The sequence below is a fragment of the Triturus cristatus genome, chromosome 9, assembly GCF_964204655.1.
Source record: "Triturus cristatus chromosome 9, aTriCri1.1, whole genome shotgun sequence".
NCBI lineage: Eukaryota > Metazoa > Chordata > Amphibia > Caudata > Salamandridae > Triturus > Triturus cristatus.
In genome coordinates, this window is record NC_140592.1 from 1,185,084,975 (window position 1) to 1,185,108,044 (window position 23,070).

At 46.0% G+C, this 23,070-nt stretch overlaps 1 long non-coding RNA gene across 1 annotated transcript in view; it reads right to left on the reverse strand.

The window, feature by feature from the left end:
* Positions 1 to 11,460: 11,460 nt before the first annotated feature.
* The window catches only part of LOC146799593 (uncharacterized), a 142,891-nt gene continuing 131,281 nt past the window's right edge, over positions 11,461 to 23,070 (reverse strand). The window contains exon 3 of the long non-coding RNA XR_014969288.1: positions 11,461 to 11,656. This is a non-coding gene — a long non-coding RNA (uncharacterized LOC146799593). The remainder of the gene's footprint in view (positions 11,657 to 23,070) is intronic.

Below are 23,070 nucleotides of genomic sequence, written 5' to 3' on the forward strand. Positions count from 1 at the left end.
TCACTTCCAGACTCAGACACCCCACCAGCCCACCTCTGACCCAAAAACCAATACAGGTAATTTCCCTAGACTTTGGAGAAACTCTAGAACCCCTTGGGTAGGATTTCCCAAGTGGACCATGACACAGGGAGCAACCATGTTAGTACAGGTTCTTCCTTATATGGCCACTCAGGAAATAAGGTTAGCCTTATCTCCTTTCGTTTGGGGGGGGGGGGTTATGTAGGAGAGTGGAATCTGACTAATGGTTGCCCCCAACTTTTTGCCTGGTATTTAAGTGGTTTTTGACTAGTCTGGCTGGGATCCTGCTATCCAGGACCCCAGCCTATCTGCTTCCTCTGGTAAACTATGTGAGTACTCTAGGTACCAACCAATTGGATGCTGGGCATGCCCTACCAGTCCCTTGTAGATGGTACCCTAGGTACCCAGGGCATGGGTCCCCCAGTAGGCCTACCAGGGCTGCAGCACTTATTGTGCCACCCTGGGACAGCCACCCAAACTGACACCACCAGACCACTACTGTAGTCTGGGTAAGGTGGTGCTAGCACCCCTTACAGGGATGTAGGTACCCTATATCCCATACCATTACAACACATATACTCTCATAGGTCACCCCTATGGCAGGCCCTGGTAATCCTACAGGGCTGGGTGCTGAGGTATGTGTGAGGGGGGACCCCTACGTGAGTAGGACCTCTCTGCAACCTTCGTACAACCGTTACTGGGTTGTTTGTAGTGTAGCCATACCATATACTCTTAACCGCATTATAAGTGAATCGCGTCCTCGTGATAACTTGAGAATGGCTACACAGAACCATATCGTGTTTGGTGTCAAACATGAAGGAATCATACCCCCAGTCCAGCCATTGGCATGGGGGCACGATTCCCCCTTGCTAGGAGGGTGATATGGGAAAAGCGGTAGAATTTAGACACCAATTTAAAAGTGCACATGTACCACAAAATGGCTACTGTCCGCCACCTACACGACTCTGGCTGGCTGTTGCTGGGGAAAACCCCAGCCTCGCCATCTGGACAATAGGGCTCCTGTGGCAGGGAGGTGCCAGCACCTCCCCAGACAGGATATGTGGATTGGAACAGGGTGGGTGCACCAAATGTCCTTTCAGAGTTGCACGTAGGCAGCTGCAGAGCCCCAATTCTGCATACACCGCCTGGAACCGGTTCAGGGGCATCCTGCCCCTCGCCCAGGCGGGAAACACACAAAGGGGAGTGGGTGTAGCCACCCTTTCCCGCCTCTACTCTGATTGGTAGGCTCTATTTTGGACCATCCCCTAATCTTGGGGATATATGGGAATAACTTTGCCCTAGAGCCTTAGATTCGTCCAGAACTTTACAGAACTGACCTTCGACGAGCTGCTGCCCAGCTGACTGAAGAAATCTCCCTTGGGATAAAGGAGTTATCCCCCTGCTTGGCAGGCACCTAAAAGACTGCAAGATACCCGGTTGGAACTTCGCTGCTCTCACGAACTTCGACGCCTTCCATCAACCTTGAGGTGGGTCTCCAGTGCATCCCAGAGTCCTGTGAGTGTGCCCAGCAAGTCTGAGCACCGTGGACCACGTGGGTGCCGAGATCCCTGCATACCCCAAGACCCCGGCCACCTCTTGCATAGCACACGACCCCGACCAGTGGGGAAGCTGTGCTTTGGCCCATTTCTGAGCCAACCTTCAAGCAGCATCCGTGCCAAAGCTCAGCCTCCTAGTCCACTCCGGTGGCCCGTGGGAGCCCTTTTACGCACTCCATTTTGCTGCCTTCCGCGATCCCTTGTCTCTCGACTTGTGGGCCCTGACGGAGGACAATCTACTTTTCCAAGAGTTCCCCTGGTTGCTCCAGGCCTGCTCTACGCTCCCTGCAAAGGAGAGCACCCTCAGACCTCGTGGGTCTGCACCAGCAGCTGCTTTGTACATCTCGCGTGGGTTGCGGTTGCCAATGCTTAGTGGATCCAATCGGGACACTAACACCGCAGCGACCCTCATCCGACGTGGGACAGTTGCCCTCCAGAAGCTGGCCTTCCTTGAAGCCTCCCGGAGCCCATGACTGCAGAGCCCAGCTGTACCTTCCACACCTGAAGCACCCGACATCCACGAGCTCCTTCCTGTGAGCTCCCTGGTCACTGTGCTGTGACCCAGACTCTGTCCCCTCTGCTTTCAGGTTCATCTTTATCTTCTCTTCAACTTTAATCTTCACGACTTCAACGACGCTTTCAGCTAGCAGCAGTTTGGACTACTTTTCCATAGAAAATCAGCCCGCGACCCGACACCAGAATCGACCTATGCACCCGGCTTCCCTGGGGCAGGTAACAGTGGTACTTCGGTACTCCCGTGGTGGTGGGCTCTCCAAAGCCTTAAGTCTCAAGCCTTAACTTTGTACTGTTGCTAGAAGTGTCCTTAACCTTTAATTATTCAACCGCGACATTCTCCATAGGCTAACATTGCGATCCCGATAGCAGCTTCTCGCACTGCACACGCCTCCCGTGGGTCCCCTTCCTCTTAACTGTGGGTGGATTCTGAAGGGGCAAGCGATCCTGAATGCCCTAGGCATTGCCTGTAGAATTGTCGTGGTTCTTATACCACTATTTTAGTATATGGTTTGGTCCCCCCCTGGGGCCCATTGATTTCTGTGCTATTTATTGTGTTTATAAATGCTTGTTTGAAATGTAACTTTGCCACTAGCCACATAAAGTGACTGTGGGATTCTGTCTAGAATAAATACATATATTTTATATATATACCTGTGTGGGCTACTCTTTCATTTGGATATTCAAGAGGTTGTTATGGTAAAACAATAAGCTTAACACTCCTTCAAGACTTAGCCTGAAGGCTGCTCTCCACAGCTACCACTAGGATAGCTTTCTTTAAAGGTTGTCTTAAACCTACGATCAATAAGAGTCGAATTGGACTGGTGCAAGGTGTCCCTATAACTAGGAACAGCATATGCCAGGCCAACTTCTCACACGCCCGATCGCACTTCGGCCAGAGCTAAACTGTAAAACAAACCATCGTTAGCAAAGAGGCAACCCAGACCACGAGCTCACGATCAGGAGGGGGGGGGGGGGAGGAGGCAAGAGACGGGTGCAACTGCGTGCGGCCATATACAGACATGTTAAGGAACCGCAGCCGCATGTGCTTATACCCTTTTAACCTTACCACCCTCCACCACTGCTTCCTTATGGGAATGACCCATTCGCAACGCAGCGGAATGCAGCGCACACAAACATTTGGGCCCCACAATTGCCCCCTTTACAAAGCGCCACCGTAGCGGGGCGCTTCCGCCGGCTCAGCGTATGGAGCTGAAAGGCCCCAACGTCATTCTGAAGTGCCCCAAATATTTGCGAGGCCAAACGCATGTTCGCGCGAAGGCTTTGTTAAAATGCTGCTGCTGCGCGCCCGGACGCGAGCACCGCACCCCCTGACTCAGCTCATGAGAACGCGCAAATTAGAGCGCTGGACCCAAGCTACATGCCACACATGTATGCGCGGGGCACGTCGAAGTCCCTTAATACACTGATGAGCGCCAACGTATTGGAGCGCCATATACGAGCGACGTGCACAATGACTATGAGGTGGAAGGGGGTGTCGCAACGACCTGGATAGCCTAATGTACGAAAATATGGGCACGAGCGGCATCACGTGGCAATGCATGCACTGGTATCATGGATCTGCCTATATAGGCATCCACGATTACCTGTTGCATATTTATGTAGCGCGAAATCAACCCGAAGGTATTGGAGCGCTTCACATGAGTGCCCTATTTACATTACACATCCAAGCACTGGGCGCTTAATTCAAATTCCGATAGTACTTGAGCGAGTGTACCAGGTAACACGAGCACCACCCCCGGTTATCTATTGAGGTGCGGGGGGTTTAGTCATGGCCGCAATGCGGACTCGACCCCGCGGGCCGGAACTGATTACCCTAAACCAGCCCCCCACTCGCAGGTTAGAACGCCTACCCCTTGGCACCGCTAGCCTCAGCCCCCCACCACAACGCACGCGCTGCCCATGAGCATGCCGCCCACTGCATGCGCCCCCCTCCCGACCCCACCGGCCTCGTAGTCGATGGGAAGGGGGGGGGCGATAACCTTCCCAGGGAGCGCCGCGGGGGCTGCACCGCCCATGACCCGCTGAGATCCAGGCAGCTCCCAACCTTGCAGTGCTGGTAGTCGGGAGGGGGGTTGGGATTTCGGGAACCCCGCCAAAACCCGGCGCAGGGTATGCGGCTTAATGGCCGGCCGCTCCCCCAATCGTTTACTTGCTCACCAGGGCCGACGCCATGGCGAACTATACCCCGAGGGACGAAATGCCGAAGGACACACGATCGATTCAGTGTGTACCCGACCGGACATTCATAACAGGTTTATTGCGAGAACTCCCACTTAAGTGGAGATGCCGCGGGCCGAAACCGGGGCCTCGTACATACCAAGCATGCTCGCTCCCACTGCTTAGACCGTGCCCGCGAACCCTAGTTCGGTGCGGCGGGGGTGCGAATGGATAGCCATACACTAACCCCTAAGCCGCCATGACTTAAAGCTCCCACAGTGCTTCTGTCAGTATCACGCTGCGGCGACGCTTGGGCAGGGAATAATTTAAACGAGCCCGCAAAACTCCCGAAGCCCAGTTCAATGTGGCAGGAGTGGGATGGAGGGATGGCCCCGTCTGGCAAGAGTTAGGGTTCCATACCCTTAAACTGCAAGCCGGCCGCCGTGGCCTTGTCGCTCCCACATTCAAATCCCGCCACCAATTTCTCGCCATATCCCGCGCTCCCCCATGGCCCTTCAATCGCACCACGAAACCGCTCAATCGCCAATGACGCTCATCGCGATAGACGCAGCGTCCTAGCACGCCACCATGGCCCAACTTGCGTCCCCCCCGCCCGTGGCCATCCGAGCCACAGGGCCCCGTCGACCTGGTACTGCCCAGGGACAGGGCCGGGGCGGGGGTGGGTGGAGCAAGACTCACCGTTGTTCCAGAGAACCGAAAGACGACGATAGGGCCGGGACCACAGCGACGAGGCAAGGACTACGACCGATGGTGCCGAAGACTGCGACCGATCAAATGGCGAGGTGGGCGACAAAGAGGTCGCCAGGAGGGTGGGGGAAGGCTAAATAGCCTCCCCCTCACACCAGGTCCAGGAAGTGACACGCATTGCGCGTCACTTCCGGCCAGCCCGAGGAGGGGGGCTCCGGTCTGCGTCCCCGCCCCCCCCCCAGTGGGAGGAGGTGTGGAGGGGTGACCGGTGCCCCGGGGGCACTAAGGCGCCGACCGCCGATTGGCACCCTGCGGGGGCCGCGGTCAGCGGCAGAGATGTTCAAGCATCCTTGATGGACATGCCCTTTCATGGACCTAGGCTTTTTGGAGAGAATGCTGATGCATACACCAAAACATTTTAAGTAAAGCAGGGCAATGGTATGCAACTTAGGCTTGTCTTCCATAGCCCACCAATTCCATCAAGAGTAGAGGAAGGTCTGCTACTGCAGGTGCGTCACCTTTTGTCAACACCAGCCTTCACTGATGACCCAGCATACCATGCAGACTTTTTTGGGTGTGACTGGCAGAGGAGGGACCAAGGAACGGGGACAACAGTAGCAGCATCAGTCCTCCTGCTCTTCTACAGAAAGTACATCAAACCCACTTTAGTTTGCCATTGCGTTGGCAATTGCCCTCAGTTAGGGGGCTAAATTCAACACTGCCTACTGTTCTGGTGCTTGATCACGTTGTACCAATAGGTTCTACTAATTGTTTTTGGACACATCCCCTTGCATTCCTAGACTGTCACAGACCACACCTGTATCCTCTCCAGGCAAGTGCTGATGTTGTTTGCCATGGTTGCATTCAAAAGTGCACTCCAAACCAAGCAGAAGATGGGATGCTACTTGCTGTATTTCCTTGCCCCCAAGACAGATGGAGGCCTGAGGCTGATTCTGGACCTCAGGTTGTTGAACTTGTTTCTCAGAAATGAGAAGTTCAAAATGATAACACTTTTGGAAGTCTTGTTGGGCTTGGATTGTGAGGATTGTATGTTGTCCTTGGACCTGCAGGATGCATAGTGTCATCTGCCAGTTCTGCAGTTTCACAGGAAATATCTCCACTTTGTAGTGGGAACCAAACATTTTCACTTTATTCTCTTGCCTATATACTTTACTTTGGCCCCTCAGGTGTTTACGAACGACATGTTTTTGGTCACAGCTCACCTTCACAGATTGGGCATACACTTGTTCCTTTACCTTCATGAATAGCTGTAGAAGATGAGCTTGTTTCTCCTAGTGTGGATCTCCTGCAGAGAACAGTGTTGTTGTCCATTCTAGAGATTTCCATCATGGTGTCCAACTCTCAACTATAACCTTCCAAGAGTTGGAAGTCCTTTCACCAAGTCCATATGCTCAGGCTGTTGGATTAGATTTGTCACATGGTGTGAGGGGAAGAGGATTGACCTCTTAAAGGCAAACTTGTCTGATATTCTTTTGTTTATGTTGTTTATAGCAAAGCAAGGCTTTTCACTGGGCACAGTTAAAGGTTACTTATCCACCCTTTCTCTCTTTCTTTATTTGCATGATCAGCCTGCTACATTAAATGGCCTGTGGTGGTGTGTATCTTAAACCAGACTTTGCATATGTTTCGTGCTGCTCCCTTTATTATGCTGCAGTGGGACGTTAATTTGATCTTGACCTTCCTGATATGTGCTCCCTTTGAGCCTCTTTACATCCATACTCTGTGACTGTTGACAACTATTTTTCTCACTGCTCATTGCGTTAATAAGCATAAGGCTTTATAAGTACAGCCTCTGTATGCAACATTTTTTTGCCTGACAGGCCCTTGCATCTTTTCTCCCGAAAGTGGCATCCTCTTCTATGTGGGGAATCCATTGCACTCCTCAAGTCCTTTCTCCCTCCTCATCCGTCTAAAAAGGAGGAGAGATTACCCTGTTTGGACAAGTCATTATCTTAGCTTCTTTGGACTAAAGACAACCCTGTTGATGATCAGCTGTTTATGGGTTTCGCTAATGCAAAGAAATGAAATGTGGTACAGAAGGGGACATGGAATGGATTCTCTTTTCTATAAAACTTTTATGACCTGGCCCACAATGTTTCACCTTATGATTTATTCCACTAGGTTGAAAATGGCGGCGGCAGGCCTAGCTCAGGGTGTCCCTGTTCTGGGTGTTTACTAGGCAGCCATGTGGGCATGTAGTCATACTTTCATCAGGCACTAATCTTTTAATTTGCAAGTCCTGTGGGAGGGTCATTATACCCATTCAATCCTGCAGGGCTTCCTGGTAAAAGTCCACTCCTAAGACCAACCTCTTTAAAGGGAGTATTATTTTGATAGTGATGCACAAGGTGCAGGATCTGCGGTTAGCAGTATCCACCTGAAGAATAAGTTATTCACTTTTGATAACACTCTTTCAAGTGGATATTCTAACCACAGATTCCTCTCCACCTACCTCTCAGTTCTGTGAAGTGGACTTGTGGGAGTTAATAAGGTCCCAAGTTAATCTTTGCGCACTGCCAGTACGAGTTGAATCTTGTCGGCCACGCAAATGAAGGCTCGGATAAAATAGAAGTAAATAGTATTTTTAGGAGCTATAGCTTCTCAGTGAATAGCATTCTAAAACAGTGAGACCATAGTCCATACATATAAATTAAAATGCAAAATGCCCCAGCAGCTCTCCCCAATTTTTTTTTTTTTTTTTTAAGTCCTCATTTAACCACAATGTGCTCCAACTCAAGAATAGGTTTCTCTGACCCATTTTTAAAACATTTAAAGGCAGATTTTTACCGGTCTGGTCATGCCCCGAGGGGAGAGAAGGATGCCTTATATCTCCAGATCCGAACCTTCAAATACTTATATGGGCCTCAACCTTTATCTTGAGAGTATGATAGACCACAATATTCCCTCCTCAGGGGGAAAGAGTCAATCCCATCCTGGGATTTTATGTGGGGCATATTTTTAATCATTGGACCCAGAAATCAAAAATAAAGACAGAAACAATAAAGATACAATAAAGATAATGGGGAAAAGAAAAAGAAGGCCCGAATTTTACAGGGCTTTATATATAGCTAACTCCTGTCTCCACCCATTTATCCCAGATTTCCCTATATTTTGTTTTTGTAGTACTTTTACCGGCTTAATCTAAGGAAGATACCCTCTGAATGGAATGAATCCATTCTTCTTCTGTGGGGGGCAAGACAGAATCCATTTAATACAAAGCTCCCTTCGAGCTAATAATATCAAAGTAAAAAACAAAGCTTGGTGACTTTTTGTTAATGCCCCTCCAACAACTTCCCTTGGGGGTAGCCCAAAAATTACCGACATAGTTGTTAATTTTATATCCAATCCCATAATATCTGATATGGTCTTACCCACATTGTTCCAAAAAGCGTGTATTACCGGGAAACTCCAGAACATGTGAACCTTGTTTGCTCTATCTTCTCCACACTTAGGGCATTTCTTGATTTCTCGGTTTCCCATTTTCAATATTCTCTGGGGAGTCCAATAGGCCTTATGAACTGTGAAGAGATGATTCTTTTTTAAGGGGGCAGCATTTATACAGGACCATAGAGAAGACGTAGATACTTGCCCAATATTTTCGAGATCTTCATCCGGTAGGTCCTTCCTCCATGAATGAGACCTGCTCCTCTTCCCTGTTTTGGACAAGTAGCCAGTACCATTCTGCCACTTCTTTTACTTTTGTTTGTCGAGAGGATATCTTTTGAGCCAAGTTCGAGTTCCCTTCTAATTCTTTTCTGGAAGATTTTGTCCAGCTTAACAGTTGATAGTATTCAAACTTTGAAACCTGATCTTCACAGATTACAGATATATGGGACCAAGATATAAGTTCCACCTCAAATAAGAGTTGTCCCCAAGTGTTAAATCCACATCTCCTCAAAGGTGTTGCAAGAGCATCCTCCAAACACAAGGGCATCCCTGGAGAGTCCCAGACTGGTGTAATGTCATTATAGTAAGGAATTTTTAAAAGGCGGCTCACCTGGGACCAAAGCTTTACTGCGGATAACAAAGTCTTCAATGTAACTTTTTTGAAAATTTTTGGATGACCAAATTTTAGAAGGAAGCATTCAGCTTGTTGGGAGAAATCAAACGTTAGCACCTTGTAGAGAGGCGAGAACATAGAACTTTCCATCATCAATTGGCGGAAATTTTTTAACTGGAAAGCACACAAGTACAGATATAGATCAGGGGTTGCAATTCCTCCATATTCTTTTTTTTCCTCAGTTTTTTCAAGGCTATTCTCGGACTTTTATTTCCCCATATGAAGCTTGAAAAAAGCCCTTGTACCTTCCTAAACCAAACTTTTGGGAACTCTAAGGGAATGGTATTAAACAGAAATGTATATTTAGGAAGAATTGACATTTTTAATAAATTAGATTTACCCAAAAAGGAAAGAGGCAATGCTCCCCAAGTTTGTAATTGAGAGCTTACTTTTCTTGTCACTTTTTCAAAGTTTATCTATGCGATTTTGTCAATGTTTTGAGCTATCTGTATCCAGCCGCGGCCCGTGGAGGGAGTTCCGTGGGGCGGTAAGGCGGGGCGGGGGAGGGGCAGGGTGGGGGGTTCTAAAACCCGGAATATGGATAATTGCAAGTAAGTAAACAATTAAATAAATAAAACGAATTTCGTAGCGCGCGCTGCATCACATTTTGCGATGCAGCGTGCGCTACGAAATTCATTTTATTTATTTAATTGTTTACTTACCTGCAATTATCCATATTCCGGTTTTTAGAACCCCCCACCCTGCCCCTCCCCCACCCCGCCTTACCGATCCACGGAACTCCCTCCACGGGCCGCGGCTGTCTGTATCCCCAAATACCTTATTTCTTTTTTTATGTAGATACTTTCGAAGTTTGTGTTCCATTTCATTAGTTCTGTCTTTTGTTGGTTAAGTAAATATCCTGAGGCCCTTCCAAAGTTCTCTATTTCAGACCAAATTCCTGTATATGATGTCTCTAGGTCACCAGTAAAAATGATGAGATCGTCCGCATATAACCCAATTTTTTTCTCCCATCCGTTACATTTAAATGAAATAATATTCTGGCTAGTTCTCAGCTTGTACGCCAGTGGTTCCATATATATATTAAAAAGTAGCGGAGAAAGAGGGCAGCCTTGTCTAGTCCCTCTTCCAATCTGTATGGGTCTAGTTTATTTCCCATTCACCAAAATTTTTGCTGAGGGATTTTTATAGATGGCTTTAATTGCTGTCAGACAAGTTTCACCCAGATCAAAACGTTGTATCACTTTAAACAGAAACGTCCAATTGACCCGGTCGAAAGCTTTGGCAGCATCAAAAGTCATTACTGCCAAAGAGGTCTTATATGTTTAGGCCATGTCTATAGCTCCGATAAGATCTTGTACTAATTCGCTGAGCTGCCTCCCTTTCATGAACCTCTTTTGATCTGGGTGTATGATCGAACCCATCACTTTATCTAAACGTTTGGTGATAATCTGTGTATAGATCTTGTGGTCACAGTTTAGGAGAGAAATAGGCCTATATGACTCACATATTCGTGGGTTTTTGTTTGGTTTTAACAGAATTGTAATAGTCGCCTCTTCCCATGAGGCAGGGGGGGTATTACCCTCTAAAAAGAAAGAATTAAACAATTGGAGAAGAATAGGTGTCAATTCTTCTTTTAATAGGCTGTAAATCTCATTTGGAATGAAATCCAGACCTGCTGCTTTACCCTTTTTTAGAAACCTAATAGCTTGAGTTATTTCTTCCACAGCTATAGGGCAATTTATTTGTTCTTTTTCATTTTGTTGAAGTGAGGGAAGAGTCAACTCCGATAAAAATTCATTGATGCTCTTTTCCTCAATTATCTTCTCCTCCGTATATAAGTTTTCAAAAAATTGGACAAAGGCCTCCTCAATCTCGGCATCATCTGTTATTATATTGCCAGTATCTGAATTTCGAAGGTCCTTTATCCAATTTCTCGTTTGGTCAGTTTTTATCTTCCAAGCGAGAAGTTTGCTACACCCCTCTCCATATTCATGGTGAGCTAATTTACTAGCATCCCACTTTTTTTAAATTATGGTCTCTAGGTAGTCAGCAAGCTTATATTTTGCATTCATTAGACTTTTTAAGATATTTGGATTTCCCTGTTCCTTTTCAGGGCTTTCGTAAAGTCTATGTATCTCATTCTCTAATTTCTTAGTATCTTCTTGTGTTTTCTTGGCCTGTGAGCAGGCTATAGCTATTAGTGAACCCCTCAAAAAAGCCTTGTATGTATCCCAGACTGTTTGTATTGGGGCAGAATTAAGATTAATATCAAAAAATTCTTTAGTCTCTGCTTTTAGTTTTTCAATTATAGTGCTTTCTAATAATAGTCTTCCCAATCTTGCTGATTTTACAATACCCACTGGACATCCAAGCGAAAATGACGATTCTCCAATTATCATACAGAGAGAATCTTGATTTCATTAAAGACAACGGAGGCTGACATTATGCAATAACTTTTATTGCGCCGCTCAAGATGCAGCCCTTTAAAGTGTAACAAATACATCATAGTAAGAACATTCCAAACAAGGCAACAGAGTCCCATGGTAACCGCTAGACTTCCTCTTAGAGCTGCGAAGAAAAAGGTAACTGTAGCTTAAATTTCCTCCATGAAAAACAGATGGTTATAACGAAGAAGAATCTGAAAGAAAAAAACAAACAGGGTAGTATTGACCATAAAAGGTGACAAAGTTCACATTAAAAAAGGTACTTTACGAGAAATAAATAGTCTCAAGTACAACATTAATAAAACAACCACCTGGGAGTGGTGGGAGGGATAATGTCAGCCTCCGTTGTCTTTAATGAAATCAAGATTCTCTCTGTATGATAATTGGAGAATCGTCATTTCATTACAAGACCGGAGGCTACATTATGCAAGTTCAAAGCTCCTCAGTGCAACATTGCTTACATGTTCAACAGGTTTAAGATAAAATTTAACAAAAGTTGAAGCGTTAGACCAATCGGCTGCTTTAAGAATATCTGAAAGTGATCCTCCACCCCAAAAAACCTTACTTGCCATAGCGGCACGTGAGGAATGTGCACCGAATTTAGACAAATCTATCCCTGCTTCAAACATGACAGATCTTACCCATCTAGCAATAGTTGCAGAAGAAACGGCTTTGAAAGGTTTTACATAGGAAATTAGTAATTGCATTTCACTGCGAGATCTAAAGGCACTCATCATTTGTTCATAAACCTTCATGCAACTAACCACACATAGTTTTGGAAAGTCAGGAAAAAGGGGATAAAAGATGTTCTCTGACATGGTTTTAGTCCTTTTACATATTTCAAAAATTACTCCATCAGGGGAGTAAAATCTATTACATATTTCAAGGGCTTTAACTTCGGATACTCTTCTAAAAGAGATAAAACAAAGTAAGGTAGCTAGCTTAGAGGATATTTGCTTTCTTGTAAGAAAAGAGTTGTCTGGCCAGGATGAAAAAAGGTCAAAAACCAGATTAACGTTCCATAATGAATCATCTTTGGGTTTGGGAGGACGTTTGATTTTAATACCTTTCATTACTCTTCAGATTAAAGGATCGGTACCAATAAAGAAATCGTTTAACAAGGAGTGTCCTGCTGAAATTGCAGATCTATAGCAAATAACGTTTCTATAGCATAGACCTGAATTAAAGAGATCCGCTAAAAAATTTGCTACTTCAACTACAGGTGCTTCCACGGGATCCATATTCCGTTCCATGCACCAACCACACCATCTTTTCCAAGCACTGGTGTATCTCTTTCTGGTTCCGGGGGCCCATGATTCATCCAAAAGGCTCTTAGCTTCTCCTGAAAGACCTGAGTATCTTGAAGATTCCCTGAAATCTTCCAGACAAGAAGGTTCATGTTTCCTTCTAAAAGAAGAGGGTGTAATTCTCCTTCCAGTCCCTGTAGAAGATCTAAATTCCCTAGGATAAGACTAGGAACTTCCATGGCCAACTCCATCACACCTGGGAACCAAATTTGTGAATTCCAAAAAGGAGTGATTAGAACAATTCGGCAATGATCTGAACGAACCTTCAGAAGAGTCCTCTGGATTAGAGCAAAAGGAGGGAAGGCATAACAATTGAGATTGTTCCAAGGTTGGAGAAGTGCGTCTACTGCTAGAGCAAGAGGGTCTGGTCTCCAGCTGAAAAATTGGTCTATCTGGGACGTCAGTCTGCTGGCGAAAAGGTCTATATCGAAGGGGCCCCATAAATTTTGAATCCTCTGGAAGATCAAAGGATTCAGTTTCCAATCGCTTGAGTCCCTTAGGAATCTTGAATTCCAATCTGCCCTTGTATTCAGATGACCCGGAATAAATTCTGCTCTCAGAATTATCTTTTGACTCCAGCAGAAGTACCAAATTTTCTGAGCAAGATCTGCCAAGGTCATAGATCTTGCTCCCCCCAAACGATTGATATAAGAAACGGCTGTAAAATTGTCTATTTTTCTCAAGACTACACTGTTCCTTAGAATTGATTTGAAACTCATAAGGGCATTCAGACTGGCCATCATCTCTAAGCAATCTATATGCAAGTTGATCTCTTCTCGGGACCATTTCCCACCTGTTTCTAGAGTACCTAACCTGGCACCCCAACCTGAACTGCTCGCGTCGGATTCTAAAATGTGATCCGGCGAATTCCCAAATATAGCTTTCCCGTTCCAGCTCTCTAGGTTGTTTCTCCACCAAAGGAGGTCAGTTCTGGCCTCTGTGGATAAGGGAATATAGTCTGAGTACCAAAGACCATTCTTGAGAGCCGAAGATTTCAACCTCTGAAGGGCCCTGTAATGAAGCGGTCCTGGAGAGATCGCTTGAATGGATGAGGAAAGAAGACCTATTACTCTCGCTAACTCTCTTAAACTCACTAAGTCTTTTGAAAGAACATGGGAAACTTCCTACTTTATTTTTGATAATTTCTTTAAAGGAAGCTGTAAGAGAGCCGAGGATGTGTTCACTTGAAAACCCAAAAACTCCAGATTCAGTGAGGGAGTCATGACAGATTTCTCTATATTGATGATGAAACCTAATTTCTCCAAGAGGTCCACTGTCCATTTCATATGGGTTAATAGTTCCTCCTGGCTCTGAGACATCAAAAGGATGTCGCCCAGATAAATAATCAAACGGACCCCTCTCTTTCTTAAAGAGGCTACAACCGGTCTCAAGATCTTGGTGAAACACCAAGGAGCTGAAGAAAGGCCGAAGGGAAGGCAACGAAATTGATATGTCACTCCCTTCCATACCAATCTTAGGTATCTCTGCGAATCCGAATCCATGGGGACTGTAAAATACGCGTCTTTCAGATCTAATTTTATGAGCCAATCTTTTACTTGGAGGATGTCTCTTAGGAGGTGAATTCCCTCCATTTTGAAGTGCCTGTAAACGATAAAAGAGTTCAGGAGTTTTAGATTTATTACAGGGCGCCAACCCTTGTCTTTTTTCTTCACAAGGAAAATAGTGCTCACAAAACCGGGAGCAGTGTTTGAAGCCCTGAAAATTGCCCCTTTGTCTAACATTTGACAAACTTCTAGCTCTACGAGGGCGGATTGATCCTGATCTAGAATAAGTTCTCTTGGAATTTTTCTCTGATGAGGAATTGAAGCGAATTCTATTTTGAATCCTTTTACGGTTTCTAGAACCCATGGGTCGTTTGTAATTGATAACCAATTCTGGTTGAAAACAGCAAGTCTTCCCCCTACCTTTGGGGGGAAAGAAACAAAAGGAGGAGTAGTAATTACCTTGATTTCCTTGACCTTGGAATCTTCCGCGACTGTTTGTACCTCGGCGGAAGTTGCGACCTCTTTGGGGGAAGAAAGAGTTGTTCCCTCGGAAGAACCTTCCGTAGCCACGTTGGTTTTGGTAAAAATAGGACCTGTTGTATCCACGGCTGGCAGCCGGTCCTCCCCTGTCAGCCCTTCCAAAAAATCTTCCCCCGAACATATGTCTCATGTTGCTTTGTGCTTTATTAAAAGCTGAGAAGGTAGATACATATTTTCCAAGAACCTTGATGAAGGACTCCCCAAAGAGGAGGCCATTAGGGTCTCCCTCAACATCCTTATTAGCCAGATCGCCTAATTTTGCGTTCATCCACATCAAGATGCCTCTTCTTCTTTCAGATGTAAGGCTAGCATTAGCATTGCCGAGGAGGCAAACAGCGCGTTGACTCCAACCTCTTAAGAGATCTATGTCGACTGGGGTACCTTTCAAGGCGGACTCTTCTGCTAGGTCCATGATTCTGGCAAGAGGGCCCAACGTGTCCAAGAGCTTATCCTGGCACTGTTTAAGACAGCGTTCAAGGCCATTACGAGGGTCTCTTCCTGTTTTGAAGAGGAAGGTTAGTAATTCTGGGTCCAAATTAGGGGTCATGCCTGCCTTGTTATCTAAAAAGGGTCTAGGGCATTCGGACCTCAATAGATTACGTGAATCCCTTTCAAGTGGCTTTCTTATCCAGAAATTAATTAATTTGGCCACGTGGTCAAGAAGCCACCAGTCAGAGCCTCTAGGGTGAGAAATTTTTGATAGGTTAAACATCTCCACCCCGGTTGGATCCTTAAAGGAGCTTGTGGGTTGACTAGAATCCTCATCAAGGAGGTCGTCCATCTTCTCTAAGGGGTCAAAAACATATTCGTCAGGCTCGTCGTTATCATCATTTTGTGAGAAATAATCATCATCATCAAAAGAGGTAACATCTCTTGTGCCGTGAAAGACACCTTTTCTACTTGTGCCGCGAGGGACACCTGAACCATTTGCGCCAAGAAGGCTGCTCAATCTACTTGTGCCGCTCGGGACACCTTGATCCTTTGTAGCGCAAGGGCTACCAATAATTATTATATGATCGCTTGAGACGCGAACTTTCTCTTGACTTTCTAGGTGTTTTGTCTTTTTTAACACCTTACCGTCCTTTTTAGGAGGGGGTCCTCATCACTTGAAGAAAGGGAGTCATCCTCAGGGGTATTCCTCTTTCTTTTAATCAGTGCCGCTTCAACTGCTTCCTTTAATGAGGATTTAAATTGTTTTTCGAAGAGACTCATTAAGGAGCTCTCAGTAAGGCTTTGTAAATTGCTAGACATATCAATGTCATTAGACTCATTAGCCTCTGTCATTTTTAGTATAAGCGGTATAAGCCTTTTTATTTTTATTTTTTTAAAATAAGCAGGGCTGTAAGTATAGTCAAACTACACTTTCCCCGTAGGACTTATCTGTAAAAAGTCCTAAATTTCTGCTCTTTTCCTTTGAAAGGCTTCGAGGAGAGAGGAAGGCTCTTGTCGTTAGGTCCGCGCTGTGCGTTGCTATAGGAACCCACAGCGCGAGCACAAACAAGCCTCTTTTGCTTCGTTTCCCAATATATTTGCTTTGTGGGTCACCCACGATACGATATGAGGGGTGTGACCGCTCATTTTGGTGAGCGGGTCACAATCCCTGACGAGGAAGTAGATAGCAAGGTTACTGAGAGCTACGGAGTTAACGTTGGCGGCATGAGGAGTGTTTTCCTTCAGTAAGTAACTCGTACATTATTTCTTTAAGGGAAACGAAACTATAAATATCGATGCAGTGTCAATCCGCTTCAGACTCAGTCAGAAAGAACATGTAAATATCGATGCGGTGACGATCCGCTTCAGTTACTCGTGTCAGAATCAGATGGTAAATCTCAATATGCTTCAATTGGTTATGAAACGCTTGTTGAAAGCGTTTGAGGTAGACATCTTAACAAATATTAACAAATGAGGCATAAAGGCATGAAAAACTACGAAAGAAACAAGGAAAAAGGTAGCCCAACCATAAATTGGAAGGGTTTGAAAAGGAATAAAAACTTACCTGATAGGGTAATTTAAGTCTAAACCTTATGGGTAGGAATAAGTTTACTTACCTTGCAAACTAAGGTTAAAATATATGAATAAATAGTCGTAATACAACCATAAAATGGGAGAGTAAGAAAGGATATACTTAACTGTCCTGAGCAGCGAATAAAAGAGGAAGTCTAGCGGTTACCATGGGACTCTGTTACCCACTGGACATCCAAGCGAAAATCCATTTCCCATGATATCTTACACAAACTCGTGGCATTTTCTCTGTTTACATAGGACTTCTCCCATTTAACTGAAGCCTTGCTGGCTATGCCTAGCTGCTATTGCTTTGGCATGACTTCAAGTGTTCCCCAGGCAGATCTATCATTCGTGCTATATAAATTTATCACTAATATAAATTTTTCATCCTCTTTTTCCCGTACAACTTCTCACGGTGGGAGAAACTTGAGGCATCTTTTCGATGAAGACCGTGCATGATGCAAGCTAAATGCAATATAACTTGCAAATAGCACCTTCATATTAAACTCCACAACGGCACTGCAGCTCCTGTAGCTGCTCAGGTGCAGAGTGTGGGGGTTGATGAAATATGTTTTTTTTCCTCAGCAAGTGACTCAAGAGCCGGGAGCCTCCAGTTGCTACAGGCTAAGATGGAGATACATTGGCAGAGTGTACAGGAATGTCAGGGGATGCTGAAGGCTGGTTTTGGATGTACTGGCAAAGCTGAAAGTGGGCCTTTGTGGTAGATAGCTAGCTGTTGTGTGTCTTGTGTGGGTCCATGTCCAGGAAGACAGCAATCTCCTTCACAAATGATTTGGTAGATGTCATCAAGTACCTACAGGGTAGTCATCTCTCTCTTGAACCATGAGCTGAACCTGGACTGGTAGAAAGTGACAAATTTGTTGTTGACTGTTAGACCTGACATCCTTGGCATGGTGTACTCCCTAAAGTTTTGATTTCAACCCTCCTGTTTTACTAAGTTCATTTTTGACTAAAGGACTCTGCACACTCTGCCATAGCTAACCAGTGCTACAGTTCTTGTGCTCCCTCCTCTCAATATGGTTAAATTGTTTTATGCCCAATTGGCATATTTAATTTTCCTATAAGTCCTTAGTAGAGTGGTACTATGTGTACCCATGGCCCTTAAATTACATACCATTAGTGGGCCTGCAGCACTGACCGTGTCACCCACTTAAGCAGTTCTTTAAGCATGTCACAGCCCTGCCATTGCAGCCTGTGTGTGCAGTTTTAAACTGCCTGGTGTAAAGCGCCCTTTTGACATGGTTATCCTCCACGTTTTGCCTGGTATTTTGTGCAACTTTGACTGAAAGTGTACTGGGTTCCTACTAACCAGCTCCCAGTACCAGTGTTCTTTCCCTAAACTGTACCATTGTTCCACAGTTGGCATCTGTTAGAAATGGGGGTCTCTAGTTGGCTGAGGTAGGTATCCTTGTCCAAATAGGGAACCTTGCTTCTAGTCAGGGTAAGGGAGATACACTTCTAAAATAACCCCTGGTCACCCCCTTGGTAGCTTGGCACAAGCAGACAGGCTTATCTCAGAGGCAGCATGTAAAGCTTTTGTGAACACATACAGTAATACAGTGAAAACACTACAAATGGACACCACACCAGTTTAGAAAACTAAGTAATCTTTATCTAAACCAAAACAAGACCAAACGACAAAAATCCACAATACAGAAATAAAAATATGCCTTTCAGATGGTAGAAATAGTTAAGTTCAAAGTAAATTGCAGATGTGACTCTTTTCACACAAAGTACCTTGGATGCGTCACGCAAACAAACAAAACGGGCCGCAGGGAAGGTGATGCGTTGGTTCCTTACCTGTGGGAAGGTGATGCATCGGTTCCTTGCTCCGGGGGAGGTGATGCCTCGGTTCCTTACTGCAGGGGAGGTGATGCGTCGGTTCCTTACCGGATAGGAGGTGATGCGTCGGTTTCTTACTGCATTGGGAGGTGATGCATCGGTTTCTCACTGCGTCCCCCAACAATGCAACAGACTTGGCGCCTCGATGCAATGCAACGATCAAGGACAATGCTTGGATTCTTGCAGCTGCACAGCAGGGCTTACGTCCGAAATGGTGCGGTGATCTCGGACTTCATAGATTGCTGCACTCGATGCGGTGTGCGGCGATTTCTCGAGCCACGGCAGGCGCTGTGACGGTTTCTTCGGCGATGCATCACAAAGGGGTACGGATGCGTCACGCTTCCTCGATGTTGCGTTGATTTTCTAGCTTCCAGCAGAAAACAGTTCTCTAGAGGTCCAAAACAACAGCAGGCACCTCTTGCAGATCAGAACTCCTAGCAAGGAAGTTCAGTGGAGCTGGTGGTGAAGTCTTTGTGTCCCTGACACTTCGGAACAGGAGGCAAGCTCAGTTTCAAGCCCTTGGAGATCTTCCTGAAGATGGGGACACAGTAACCAGCAAAGTCCTTTCTCCTGTCCTTGGCAGCAAGTAGCCACTGCAGGCTAACCCAGACAGCAACCAGCACAGGGGCAGTATTCCTCCTCAGCTTCTCCGGCTTTTCTCCTTGGCAAAAGTTCCTCTTGATTCCCAGAAGTGATCTAAATGTCTGGGCCCCTCTTTTTTACACAAAATCCTTTCTTCTCTGAAGGCAGAGAGTGTCTGTACCCAGCCAAAACCAGTTCTGTCCTCACTGGTGCAGCTTCCTGGCAGGAGATGGAGACAGCATTGTGGAAGGCCGACCAGGCCCATTCAGGTGAAATGAAATCTCATCCCCCTACTCAAATTGCAGCCCAGGTCTATTCAGCCCAACCCAGACTCATCAGGCTCTCTGGAGGCACTGCTCCACCCAGCCCCTGCCATCCAAAAGCCATACATGCAATACACAAATCTAGCAGTGGCACACTAGATTGCTAAGCAAGAGAATACCTACTTTCTCAAAGTGTTATTTTCAAACATAGAATGCAAAATCACCCTCACTAAAAGATGCATTTTAACATTCTGAGTTCAGGCATAGCAAACTTCATTTTCCCACCTTATTCCCAGGGGCAATTATGTTTATAAGATGTTATAAACAAACTCCCCATTATGTCCTATTGGAGAAGGTAGCTTTGCAATAGTGAAAAAGGAAATTGGCAGTATTTCACTATCAGGACATGCCACATACATCAGGGCATGTCCTACATTTCACATACAATGCACCCTGCCCACAGGGGTACCTTGGACCTACCTTAGGGGTGACTAACATATAAGAAAAGGAAAGGTTAGGACCTGGCAAGTGGGTGCACTTGCCAGGTCGACAAAGTAGTACCAGACTGCACACAGGCACTGCAATGGCCGGCCAGGGTTACATTTACGGGCTGCTTATGTGGGTGGCACAATCAATGCTGCAGCCCACTAGCAGCATTTGATTTACAGGCCCAGGGCACACACAGTTCACTATACTAGGAACTGACAAGTAAATCAAATATGCCAATCATGGAATCACCAATCCATAACAACAATTTACAGGGAAGGCATATGCACTTTAGTACTGAATAGCAGTGGTAAAGTGCCCAGAGTCACAAAACCACTAACAACAGGTCAGAAAAAATACAGAAGGAAGGCAAAATGTTCCAGGATGACCCTGCAAAAAGGGCCAAGTCGAACCGCACCACTTTAGGCTCCATGGAGGTTCCTGGTAAATGGTACTCCTGGTACCCAGGGTATTGGGACTAGAGAGGGTCTCTAAGGGCTGCAGCATGAATTGTGCCACCCTAAGTAACCCCTCACCAAGCTCATGCAAACTGCCATTGCAGCCTAGTGTCTTGGTGCAGATAAAAGTGAAGAGTCGACATGGCATACATCCCTGTGTGCCATGCCTGCAAAAAACTGCATGCGGTCTAGGTAAGTCACCCTACATCAGGCCTTACAGCCCTAAGGCAGGGTGCACTATACTTCATGTGTGGGCATGTCTGCTTGAGTGGATGTGTCCCTGTGATAAATAAGTAAATTCTTAGATATCACAAGTGTACAGGGAAACCATAACAAGCATATGGGCTGGACACTCTTGATTGTGAGTCCCCCAGTGACATGATGGCTTCACTGTACCCCCGATGTTTCGTACCAAACATCTCATGCCAGTGAGGAATTTATTTATAAATACACCCAGAGGCCACCTTAGAGGTGCCCCCTGAAATCCTGCCGACTGCTATTGTGGAGACAGACTGGTCTTGGCCAGGCTGCCACCACAGATGAGTTGCTGACCCCCTGAGGTGAGGGCCTATGCTCTCAGAGGTCAGGAACAAAGCCTGCTCTGGCTAGGGGTGTTTACACTTCCTCCACGCAGGATCTGCATTCCAAGGTGAGAGGCTTGAAAGGCTTCCACCGCCTTTGTTATGTGACCCCGGCTACCCCAAATAATGGAGATGCCCGCCCCCCTTTCCAGGCCCCACTTTTGGTGGCAAGACAGGCGGGAAAACTAATAAGTTAGGAGGTTTATCCAACACCAAGCCAGCACCACCCCTAAGGTGGCCTTGCATATGTGGACACCACCTTTTCAGATTGCCCCATCTTGCTTTGGATGGAATTAGCATTCTAAGGTCATGGTCATGCCCACTTCCCACAGGAAGTGGGAATATAGAGGGTGTAGACACCCTGAAGGTAGGCAGCCCTTTGGCGGCTACCTGACACTCCCCTTAATGCCCCTAAATTTAGGTGGCACCCTTAAAACCAAGCGAAGAAGGATGAAGAAGAGTCACCGCCTGGCGAGAACTGCAGTAGAACTGTGAACTTTTGGCGCAAACCCTTCCCTACTCACAACTCTCTCAACAATCGTGACAGAATAACTCGTCCTGCAAGCTGGAGATCTACCACAAGCCTCGGTGTGAGGGTTTCAACCGTGACAGCCACGAGTATCGCGGCAACTCCAACATGACGGCAGATGTGGACCATCCCAGAAGTGGGGGACCTGATCTACACAATCGGCTACGTCGTGGGAGCGTAACTGCAACAGCGAATGAACAAGAAGAAGGAAGAAGGACCACGCAGGGCGCATTGTTGTAGGAGAGGGGAGAAGAGGAGGAGAGACACGAGAGGAACGAACCAGAGGAAAACTCGAAGACTGAGACCTGCAAGGTGCAAGGAGGAGAGTCACCGGAGGTCGTGAACGTCCCGCGGGAAGAAGAGGAGGACCCAGGAGTCAAGGAACACTCTTGGAGCACGGCTCTAGAGACCAGTACTCCCAGAAGGGAAGCGGAGGCTGGATACCCTGTCACTACGGCCCTGGAGCGTCGTGGACCCAGGTAAGTGTCCTCTGCAAGTTCCTTTTCTTTTAAAGGTTGGTGGGCGGGGTTGCAGGCCACGCCGTCTTGAACACTGATATTCCCTGCACCTAGGCACTCCACGGATACGGGCACTGATGAAGGAGCACGGTCTCCACCCCCCCCCCCGCCCCCAAGTCATAATTATTATTATTATTATTTTATTTTTTATTGGTTCCGGTTAACATCGAACAAAATACATATCACAGTTTATCATATCACAGCTGTTTGTGGTATAAAGTTGCAACACATTTATACATCAATAGTCATTTGTTTCGGTGTTTGGGGAAGTTAACATACATATCATCACACTTCGAATTTCCCGGCCTGTCTCAAGGTTCCGTAAGTGCACTAACTTACAAATATAATTTAATACATTTTCTGGACACACGTTTAAACATTACATCTGTTCTCCTCTCACCAGCAAGCCAACACAGGTGTCATATATTCTTCTGTCTTGCCAATAACCTATTTTTACCCGTCCGCCTGTATAAGCTGAAGATATTGCATCAAGGGTTCCCAGTAATCTCTAGGTCTGGATGCCTGCGGTAATTCTTCCGCGTAAACCTCCAGGGTTTCTCTACAATATGACATATCCGTAAGCCAGTCTTTAAACCTGGTGGGGGGACGTTTGCTACCCCATCTGATAGCAACACAGCACTTAGCTAGCAAAAGCGCTACGGCCAAAAATGTCCTTCTTTTTGCAGGTTTAAGTTTATATATACCTAACAAGCAAACAAATGAGGCATTTGGTATCAGTTCAGAAAACATAGTGGTAAGTGCTCCCGTAACTTCTTGCCAATATCTGTGTATCTGTGGGCATGCCCATGCCATATGTAAGAAGTCTGCATGTAGAGTTTCGCATCTATAACACTTGTCATGTGATCGAAGGCCATATCTGTGTAATTGAATCGGGGTATAATAAAATTTGTGTAGGAATTTAAAGTGTATTTATTTATTGTATTTATTTATTTTGAAAGTTTTATAGAGCTC